Source organism: Centroberyx gerrardi, chromosome 10, assembly GCF_048128805.1.
Source record: "Centroberyx gerrardi isolate f3 chromosome 10, fCenGer3.hap1.cur.20231027, whole genome shotgun sequence".
Lineage (NCBI taxonomy): Eukaryota > Metazoa > Chordata > Actinopteri > Beryciformes > Berycidae > Centroberyx > Centroberyx gerrardi.
Genome location: NC_136006.1, coordinates 4,615,931 through 4,627,678, shown reverse-complemented (window position 1 = coordinate 4,627,678; position 11,748 = coordinate 4,615,931).

The following is an 11,748-nucleotide window of genomic DNA, read 5'->3' as shown; positions in this document are numbered from 1 at the left end:
TGTGTCTGAATGTGCCTGCCTTTGTCTGAATGTGTGTGCATGTGTGCCATGTGTGTATGTGTGTGTGTGTGTGAATCTGTGCACAAGTCTGTGTGTCTGTGCCTGTGCATGTATGTGACTGTGTATGTGAGTGTGTGCACGTGAATGTGCACGCTTGTCTCTGTCTGTGCATATATATATGTGTGTATCTGTGTGTACATGACGTCAATGCATGGGTGTGTGTGTATATTTGTGTATTCATGTCTGTGCATAAGAACGTGTGCCTATTTGTGTGTGTGTGTGTGTGTGTGTGTGTGTGTGTGTGTGTGTGTGTGTGTGTGTGGAGACAGTGTGTCAGCAGGTGAGCAGTCAGTCAGACAGACAGGAGAGTTTCTGTCTGCTGTAAGGTGACTTGACCTTTCTGTCATTATTTCCAGTGGAAAGGATGTGCTGCATTTCTGACACTGCTGAGAGTTCAGCAGCTTTTCACTGCGAGGAGCTCCAACTTCCACAAGTTAAAGGGGCAGTGAGTAAAGTTTTTCCTGCCCCAAAGCACAAAATGACCATAATATATCTGCAGGGAGGGGACAGATACGGTTGTTGATCAATACCAGTGACTCAACGATTGCTTCACCAGCTGCTGAGATTTCTGGCTTTCAAAACTCACTTTCCGGCCCTTACGTTTTTTTGGAACAAGAACGCCCACCAAACCACACACACTCGCATTTTCATTTTTACGAAGGCTAAAAAGCCTCGTTCTCAAGCGGAAGAAGCAAATGACAAAGCAATTTTATTGTCACAGTTTTCAGCACGGTGATATTTTAGCTCTTCACTAGACGTTTCTGGTGGATCTCTGCTCTAATTAGCTAGTTTACTGCTCTCTACTGTGAAAATTTGACCTTATTGTTTGTGTCAATTACAGGCCGCTGGAGAGCAAGCCAGGGAACCAGAGTCTCTGTCATTCTCTCTCTCTTTCTCTATGTCTCTCTCTCTCTTGTTCTCTCTCTATGTCTCTCTCTCTCTCTCACTCACTCACTAGAGACGATCTCTGTCCTCCTGTCTATCAGACTCAACTGTGTGTGTTCTGGACAAGTAGAGAAGACCTGTGCAGATGTATCTACGGTCATGTAGTATGTGTGTGTGTGTGTGTGTGTGTGAAAGGGGGGGTTGTGGGGTCCCTCAGGGAAGCGCCTGTTTCAGCACCTTGTCTCATTGCCTGTTGTAGTGCTGACAGGACAGGAGCAGGGGGGTCGAGAGGGGGGGGGGGGGGGGGGGGGGGTCTGTCCACAGGCTGGGACATAGAATTATAATGAATAGAAAGGACACTTCCTGGGGTCCTGTATGCATAATAGTAATAGTAATATAGTAATAATAATAGTTCTTAAATTTTAAAATGATAGTTGGTGCCACATGTAGCTTTTTTAAACATCAATATATCATTGTCATATTAATTGGAATATCTTGGTGTTTTGATTGGTCTCCTCTTATCTCACACCAGTGGTATTGTTAGTGTTTCTCCACATTAACACCACATTTCCCATGGACTCACGGCAGTGTGAGGCAGTTTAGATTTCATTGATGAGGATATCAATGATATCGATAGACTTCCAGCTTGGAAATAGTCGCGTATCCAGAAAAATATAACTGTTGTGTCTAAGGAACTAAAAACATGAGCAACGGGCAGGGCTGTTCACCAAAGTATGATCTATGACACATTTAGCTTCATCATAACAAAATATCTCAAATGAAAAGAAACTAAAAAATGCTCACACCCGCTCAGTTTGACACTAGTGACTGAAGATATCTTTTGAGGTACAGCATGTATACACATTTTAAATCATGAGAATGTTTTTTAGAGCCAGTATTAGTGATTTAGCACCATAAAAAAAAAGCTGTATAGCGTTAAACGGTGTAGGTGAACACTGTGTGTAGTTTTCTGGGAACCAGGCACACTGTGTGTTCAGGGACTTTGTGTTGAGGGCCTCTGATTGAATGGAGGCCACAGGGAAGTGTCAAAACTGATGAAGACTGCAGACTGCGTGTGTGTGTGTGTGTGTGTGTGTGCGCGCGCGCATGTATCCCTGCTATATGTCTGTTTATTACCCGTTTCCAAAATAACAAAGGGATGGGGGGATGAGTGGATGCCAGTGTAGCGTGTAATCAGAGCCAGACCGTACGACCCATCAGCGCCGAGGCCGATCGCAACATGACTGACAGCGGTAGACGGAGATTTTCTCCTGATTCCACCACAGCGGAGACCCGGCCATTAGTCAGCCTGACAGAGCTCATTTATTCCCTGTGAAGTGAAAATAATGACTGTCTCTTTGGATGAGACCCCCTCACCGCCCCCCCCCCCCGCTCCCCCCAAAAAAAAGCCCACCAAAGAAACTAGAAGTCACGCAGACAAACTCAATTTAGATGACAATTTCTCCTCTTTTTCCCCAGTGCTGTAATTCCTTCAGACTGCGCTCAGAGTCTCTGTGTGTTGGTCATCTTTTCCTTCTTCCATGAATGTGAAGTGAAAATCCGGCCCGTCGCTCCGAATGGGACGTTCTCCCCCTGCAGTCCTGCAGAGGAACGACTTTTCCTCTTCTCTCTGTTTCCTTCATTCATCTGTTTCTTTATTCCCTTGTTTTTTCCCCCCTACTTTCATGCGTTTTAGTGCATTTTTCTGGTTTTAATGAGAGCTTTCATGATTACAGAGAGACAGTGAGAGTATTTTGTTTTGGCATGGTTTCATTAGTGAAGTTGGACTGCAAGCACACACACACACACACACACACACATACACACACACACGTAAAGAAAGGCATGTATACATACATACATCATAGATACACAGAAACATATAAACATATTAACATATACACATACACACTTGTGAACACACACATACATAAACACACCCTTACAGAAACATGCAAACACACACACACATGCAGATGTGCAGACACACATTTACATGCACACAAATATACACACTCTTGCATACGCACACATGCATACAAACACACTAACATAAACACATACACTTAAATACACTTTCTCCTGCACACACACACACACACATATGCACACATAAACAAATGCAGGTGTGCATTAACACATATATTCACACTCTCTGACACACAGAAACATAGTAACATGTGTACATACACACCTGCAAGCACATACACACATACCCACAGAAACATGCACACACACATGCATATACATGCACACGTGTACACACACATACTAAAATATACACACATATACACACTCTCACATACACGCACACATCCATGCACTGACACACGTAGACACATGTACACACTCTCACACCCACATGAACTTACATACACACGCTTGTTCTGTGCACACACACGCACACACACACACACACACACACACACACACACACACACACACACCAGCTAGCCAGAGAACGAGGTCACACTTGGAGACGGGGTTGACTTTGGCCCGGCCGGACAGTCTTTGATGATTAAATCATTTATTGGTTCAGGCTATCGTTACTCTGCGTTAGCACATATCTGAGGCCGAGGCAGTGACGGCAGCATAACCTACGTGTGTGTGTGTGTGTGTGTGTGTGTGTGTGTGTGTGTGTGTGTGTGTGCCTGTAGCGCCTGCCTCCCCTTGAACCCGATGACTGATTAAGAGTCAGAACACTGAAAAAACTGTCTGCCCAAATGTCAGGATCCGGTCGGTGTGTACAAACATGTGTGAGTGTTTGTACGTGTGTGTAGGTGTGTGTGTGTGTGTGTGTGTGTGTGTGTGTGTGTGCGAGGGCAGTGTATGCGTTCTCAGCAGCCACTAAAAACAGCCGCAACATTATCACACCTAATTTACTCTCATTTAAGAGCAGGAGAGAGTGAAGGAGAGGTCGTGCTGTTTGCTCACTGTACAGATGTGAAACATATTCTGTTTGAGTGTTTTGGATGCAAAGATCTGAGAGGAAAACACCCAGCAGGCAGTTCTGCTTCTGAACTGACTGCAGTGTGGTGACCTGCCAGGGAGGAAGGGGTGTCAGGGCCGTACAAGGCATTCATTTAGATTTTCATTTTACATATTAGACTATTTAGGTGATGCTCATATCCAGAGAAAATGGCAATGAGTTCACATCAAAGTCCGTGAGTCGTCTGTATCTGAAGTTCTGACGTACATACAATCATTTGCATTACATATTTAGGAACACTGATGAATTGTTAACAACACGGAGTAGAGCTGAACAATTGAGAAAAAACAAATTGAAATCGCAATATGAACTTCTGCAATTTCCAAATCGCAGAGGCTGCAATTTATTGCTTAAAAGAGAGAGGGGGGCGTCCAAAATTCTGAATTTCTAATCAAGGAGTTTTAGAGCTGCAGGTAATCTTTAGTCCATGAATCAAAACCTTTCATCAGACTCAAACTCAGTAAATCTTGACACACACACTTCTATTTTTTTTAACAAAATCACTTCATCATCATCATCACATTTTTAAACAATTTTAAAGTGCTAAAAAATGTATGACGATGTATGAAAAACGCTTTTAAATCGTAATTGCAATATTCTGTCAAATAATGACAATTAGATTTTTTGTCAATATCGTTCAGCCCTAACATGGAGTGTTGAAACATCTGCATCTTACTGATGCTTGTACGCAGCTCCGTCCACTGCTTCACTAATCAGTTTACAACATTCAAAATAAATCTGGTTTACGGCTCCCATCATACATTTGTCTCCTGTCAGCAGTGATGTCATCATGCAGTCCACAGTAGGGAACTGAGGGTTATATATCTGAGAATATCAGGGTATTCAATTATTTCAAATGTATTACTAAACGTAAACTTGTCGTAAATAACAGTTCTGCAGCTGTGTAAACCTGAAAGTATGCTTGGTGGATTTTCTTTATGATAGATGTGAAAGGTGTGTCGATTGGCCGCTTTCACTGACGACACGTTTTACTTAGAGCCTCCATCTTTAGCGTTACGGATTTTCCCGTTCAAAACTGATAGAGTGCACTGACTCTATATATAATGCTGTCTCTGTTAACATTTAGGGGCTCGGCGGCTTGTTAAAGGACTCTGACAGTGCAGATGGATGTTGTTGGTTACGGGACAGGCTCTCAACCCCATTTTCCCACAGCGATCACCAAAGTTTCATCATATTTTAGAACCACCGGCAACACTGCAGACAGCTGAGAGGGTTTCACTTGATAAGTCGAGCAGGGAGGCATCAGTCCTGTTTTTAGATCTTTGGTACGACTTGGCTGGGAATCAAACCCAAACCTCCCTGTCTGCGTGAGCACTCAGCAGTCAGCTAGTCACCTACTACTGATTGATATTTCTGTACTTATTTATATAGCTTTATTATAATTATGGATTTTATCTCTGTGTCATTCACTCAAGGTGCTCATCCCACATGGGCTTACAAGACACATCTAGACATTAAAAACATTTTTTCATATAGCTTAACATCAGTTTGGCACTGCTTACCATGATGTATTATCTGAATTTCATAACTTAAAGTTTTATATCAGCCTGAAAATATGGATAAACTCTATTCCATAAATAACATTTATCACTTCACAGATTCCCCACTGAAAAACGTATTAGAAACTCAAGAATCAGAGGGAGAGGTTCACATTTTAAGCTAGGCTAATATATTTGGCTCACTGTAGTTAGCTAGCTAGTAAGCTAGCTAACTGCCCTAAATTTAATTGCTAAATTGAAGCAGCCGTTGTAGTTAACTGGTTAATTTGATAACCATTAGGTCTATCTGAAGTCCTCACTTATGTTTCTTCTGGCTAGTTTCCCACCCTTAGTGTAACGTAAATTCAAAATGGCCGCCGCGGGAGTAAGATCAGTAGAAGCCATTTTGCTATGAAGCACCCTTCTCAGCTCATCATATAAAATAAAATGGCACATAAAATGAATTTTACTTTTAATAATAATAATTTTTGCCAGTTTCTCACACAAGAGGCAGATTCTCTCCTCTTCTTGCATCTCAAGCCCATGCGTTCTGCATCAGACAGCAGGATATACTGTAGCTGTTTAAAATCTCTGTGTTGAACCAGACAAAGGACAGCAACTTACCAGAGGAGGCAGTTTAACCAACTTCTTCAGCTCCACTACATCTGGATGGAGAGTGTAGTACTGTAAAACACATGCTGCTACGTACAGTATACTGTTCTCTATAATATACAACCTGAGCCATCTCTCTCTCTCCGTCTTTCCAGAGTGCATGTGTGTGTTTGGTCTGTGTGTGTGCACATGTGAGAGAGAGATAGGGCATGTGTGTGTGTGTGTGTGTGTGTATCTGTGTAATAGATGTGTAATATCTGGTCCAGGCCCCATCAGTGCTGTCAGCACGTTGGGACGGAGGATTGTTTTACTGAAGGCATGCGGCTGGAACCTCCTGCTCATTTTCATTTGCATTTCATTTCAGCCTAATCGCCTCACATTCTCTGTGGCAAACTCCGAAAAAAAATACTGTGTGTGCTGTGTTTGTGTGTGTGTGTGTGTGTGTGTGTTTGTGAGAGAGAGTGAGTGTGTGTGGTATCTTTTAGTGTGTGTGTGTGTGCGAAAGAGGGAGTGTATGTGTAAAATAATATGGTAAAATAAAACTAGACTGGACTAGATCTGTTAGAGTGTGTTTGTGTGCGTCTGTGAGTGTGTGTGGATGTTGGTGCGAAAGAGTGTGTATGTTTGGTATCTTAGTGTGTGTATGTGTGTGTGTAAGAGAGAGAGAGAGAGAGTGTATCTGTTTTTGTCTGGTATGTTTTTGTATGTTTGTGCTTTTATGTGTGTGTGCATGTGTGTGTGTGTGTATGTTTGCGTGAGGGACTGTGAGAGTGTCTCACATCATTTCATGTTAGTGCTTGTGTGTGTGTGTGTGCATGTATATATGTGTGTGTGAAAGAGAGAGAGAGAGAGAGTATGTCTGTTACCTATGCGTGTATGTGTATGCATGTGCGTGCGTGTGTGTGTGTGTGTGTGTGTGTGTGTGTGTGTGTGCGTGTGCTCCCCAGCTGCAGCCCAGGCCTCGGGGATCTGGCCCAGACGGATGTTGGGTCAAGTCCTGCTGGAGCAGCAAAACACTAACGAGCCTGCGGCTCGTCAGGAGGAGGCTTGTCAGGAGGAGGCTCGTCAGGAGGAGGCTCGTCAGGAGGAGGCTCGTCAGGAGGCTCGTCAGGAGGCTCGTCAGGAGGAGGCTCGGCAGGAGGAGGCTCGTCAGGAGGAGGCCCGTCAGGCGGAGGCTCGTCAGGCGGAGGCTCGTCAGGAGGCTCGTCAGGAGGAGGCTCGTCAGGAGGAGGCTCGGCAGGAGGAGGCTCGGCAGGAGGAGGCTCGGCAGGAGGAGGCTCGACAGGAGGAGGCTCGTCAGGAGGAGGCTCGTCAGGAGGAGGCTCGTCAGGAGGCTCGTCAGGAGGAGGCTCGTCAGGAGGAGGCTCGTCAGGAGGAGGCTCGTCAGACGGAGGCTCGTCAGGAGGAGGCTCGTCAGGAGGAGGCTCGGCAGGAGGAGGCTCGGCAGGAGGCTCGTCAGGAGGCTCGTCAGGAGGAGGCTCATCAGACGGAGGCTCGTCAGGAGGAGGCTCGGCAGGAGGAGGCTCGTCAGGAGGCTCGTCAGGAGGAGGCTCGTCAGGAGGAGGCCCGTCAGGCGGAGGCCCGTCAGGAGGAGGCTCAGCAGGCGGAGGCTCAGCAGGAGGAGGCTCGTCAGGAGGAGGCTCAGCAGGCGGAGGCTCAGCAGGCGGAGGCTCGTCAGGAGGAGGCTCGTCAGGCGGAGGCTCAGCAGGCGGAGGCTCAGCAGGAGGAGGCTCGTCAGGAGGAGGCTCGTCAGGAGGAGGCTCGTCAGGCGGAGGCTCGTCAGGCGGAGGCTCGACAGGAGGAGGCTCAGCAGGCGGAGGCTCAGCAGGAGGAGGCTCGTCAGGAGGAGGCTCGTCAGGAGGAGGCTCGTCAGGAGGAGGCTCGTCAGGAGGAGGCTCGTCAGGCGGAGGCTCGTCAGGAGGAGGCTCAGCAGGCGGAGGCTCGGCAGGAGGAGGCTCGTCAGGAGGAGGCTCAGCAGGAGGAGGCTCGGCAGGCGGAGGCTCAGCAGGAGGAGGCTCGTCAGGAGGAGGCTCGGCAGGCGGAGGCTCAGCAGGAGGAGGCTCGTCAGGAGGAGGCTCAGCAGGAGGAGGCTCGTCAGGCGGAGGCTCAGCAGGAGGAGGCTCGGCAGGCGGAGGCTCGTCAGGAGGCTCGTCAGGAGGAGGCTCAGCAGGAGGAGGCTCAGCAGGAGGAGGCTCGTCAGGAGGCTCGTCAGGAGGAGGCTCAGCAGGAGGAGGCTCAGCAGGAGGAGGCTCGTCAGGAGGCTCGTCAGGAGGAGGCTCAGCAGGAGGAGGCTCGTCAGGCGGAGGCTCAGCAGGAGGAGGCTCGTCAGGAGGAGGCTCGGCAGGCGGAGGCTCAGCAGGAGGAGGCTCGTCAGGCGGAGGCTCGACAGGAGGAGGCTCAGCAGGCGGAGGCTCGTCAGGAGGAGGCTCAGCAGGAGGAGGCTCAGCAGGAGGAGGCTCGACAGGAGGAGGCTCAGCAGGCGGAGGCTCGTCAGGAGGAGGCTCAGCAGGAGGAGGCTCAGCAGGCGGAGGCTCAGCAGCCTGCAGCAGCTGAGCAGCTCTGGCTTCACATGACACTGCTGCAAACTCCATAACCGTCTGATCTCTTCATTTATTTTCCAATTCAGATCAGCTTGTTTCAAGACTTTCTGCTGGAGGGGAGTGATCTGCTTTACTCCACCTTGATTCAAAATATTGACACTCGTTATTTCTAGAAAATTACAGACACTAGTGAAGCTGCAGTGGAAACAAGTGGAATTATCTCATCGCATTGGCAGGATTTTACACCGGTTTTTCAGAAAATTAAGATTTTAAAGCTGCAATATGCAACTTTTGTCACAATATAACAACAATAAATAAATAGGATATATTAAACATTATCAGCTTGTGACCTTGTGTGTCTTAATCTGCCCCATTTGCCTGACACTGGCTTTTCAATGATATTGGGACGTTTCTGGGTGTGCATCACGTCCTGTGGGCGTGTCTTGTGGGCGTGGCCTGTCAAGGTGAGGCTGGCGACCGCAGAGCAGGAAGCCACAGCAACAACAACAACAACAACAATGGAGGAAAGCAGGAAGAAAAGAAAGAAGAGCAAAGCTAAACAGTCAGAAACACGGTGAACATCAGCATTGTTGTTTTTCTTATTGGCCGCAATCACGGGGCAGAATGTGAGATTTTGCTTTGCTTAAAGAATCAAAATGAAATCGAACGCTGGGATTGAATCGTTACACCCCTAGAAATCACTGTTCACACTGAAATAACAGTCTTATATACACTAAGAAAGAAGCACAAGGGTATTTTCACAAGGAACTAATAGTTTCTTGAGGCTGCACCACACAAACACTCTGCAGAGAAGTTTTCATCATCGCTAGCAGCACTGGGACAGTTTGTCAGAGGTTCTGTCTCACTGCTAAAGACAAAAAAAACAAGCAGCGTGGCACCGAGTTTGTCATTTTTTCTCGCGGGCGCCGTCTAAAAACAAGGACCGGAGTCATGCCCCGCTGTCACGAGAGGAGACAGACGTGTTTCCCGACAGACACGTTTACGAGCGTGACTAAGACACATGATTAAATGATTAAGACACATGATTAAGGCGTGGTGGTGTGACATAAAGATGCTCTTCATCTGTGTAATGATTACAGCTCGCCCACCAGGAGAGCTTCCTCTGAGTTCCTGTCCTCTCTCAGGCAGCGTTCACACTGCAGGACTTCACGCTCGCTTACAAGTTGCTGCTCATCCCGTTATCTGTTGGTATCGGTCCTAGGATGTGACACATATCTGATTCCAATATGAACTGACAGGGATGTTGAGAACACACGCATGTAGAGTGACAATAACAAAAAACCTCACATCTGTTTCTGCAGCTACTCTTCTCCCACTTGTTTCCAACACATCTCGGTTACAGTTTGTGTCTGAGTTTTGACTGAACTGAGTCGGCTCCCAAAATACCAATCAAGTCTTCTATTCGTCTTTCTTTCCATCGTTGTGTCTCGTTGTCCTCCATGTTAACGGCGCTCAGCCAAGCTGCCAAAAATTATGACAACTGTCCCAGGTGAATGACGTAAGGTTTACTTGTTGTCATGACAACACTGACAATTCAGATTCGAGCCTTCAAATTCAAGTTGCATGTTTCAGGATCTGATTTCTAGATCAGAAATTAAAAAATGTGACTCCATGCAGCTTTTTACTGTTCACACCGATTAGAAAACATCAGATCACAGTCACATGTGAAGGAAAAAATAAAATAAAAAATTCAACTGCAGTGTGAACAGAGCATTTCTCACTCTCTCACTTCATTCCTCTCTCTCTTCCTCTTTCCTTCCCTTCCTCTCCTCTCTCCTCCCTCCTCCTCTCCGTCTCGTCCTAAAGGTGAACCTACAGCTGCGTCGCCCATCCATTCCTCTCTCTCTCTCCTCTGTCTCTTCCTCTCTTTCCTTCCCTTCCTCTCCTCTCTCCTCCCTCCTCCTCTCCATCTCGTGCTAAAGGTGAACCTACAGCTGCGTCGCCCGTCCATTCCTCGAATGCTCCGGCACCAAATTAGAAGCTCCTCGGCTCAGAAAACAACTGCCAGCGCCAAAACAGAAAACCCAGCCTTGGCGTGTAATTAGCGGTGTAATTAGAGCACACACAATAGATGACTGTGAGACACGCAGAGTCTGTCGCTGCCGCCTGCTTTTTTTTTTTTTTTTTTTAGTTCGTTTTACAGCCACTTGTTTTACAGTTCTCTCTCGAATAATTAAGCCGAGCGAGGCCCGGACGCGCCAGCTGGAAACCGTCCTCATACGGCGAAATATGGCCGCCGATGGATTAGCAGGTTTTTAGAGCGAACTGTAAACACGGCGGACTGATGCGTGTGATCAGGAGCGGCGGGGGGAGCAGACGGTCTGTTAGCTGTTAGGGAGGAAACATTATCGGTGATGTTAACGAGGAAACGAGTTCAGGGATTCAAGGTTCCTCCTCCGAGCAAAAATCTAAGTTCCTCTTTCAGCAAAATTTGGCTCCGCAGTAAATAATTTGCACCAAATTTCACACCAACGACTTCAGAGATACATGCTGACGTGCTTTTTCAGCGTGGGGTTAAATTTGGCTCTGCAGTAAATCATTTTACATAAAGTTACAGATTTATAGATATTATATAGATTTTAGATTACTTAAATAAAGTTTCTTCTTATCTTATTTAATTTGTAGATACATGCTCTCTGTTCTACAAATTTTTTCAAATGTGTTGTCTTATTTTATTACTTATTTTATACACAGATATTCTTATTTTTATTATATTAAAAATATAATTTTTTAAATACTATGTAATATTGCTTTATTTAACATTTAATGACTTTCTTTTTTAGTGTTTTTACTTGCATTACTTTTTCATATTGTAACAAATTTATCTTTTCTAAAATATTTTGTAGAAAATGAATTATAAAATAATAATGAATATCTTGCAAAATTATGTATATTATTATTTAGTTGATTATTTTTTTATTTCATTAACCAACATATTTTATATATTTATAGAAATATATTCACTATATGAATAGTGCAGTGAACTAATTACATATACTACAATTGTTTTGTACAAGTCATATTCAGAGATATCATGATAAGGCTGTTGTATGTTTATTCCATACAATAATATAATGTCATATAATAAGACAAGACATTTCAATTTGAACAGAATTTTAAAAACTAAATTAATAAAACTATA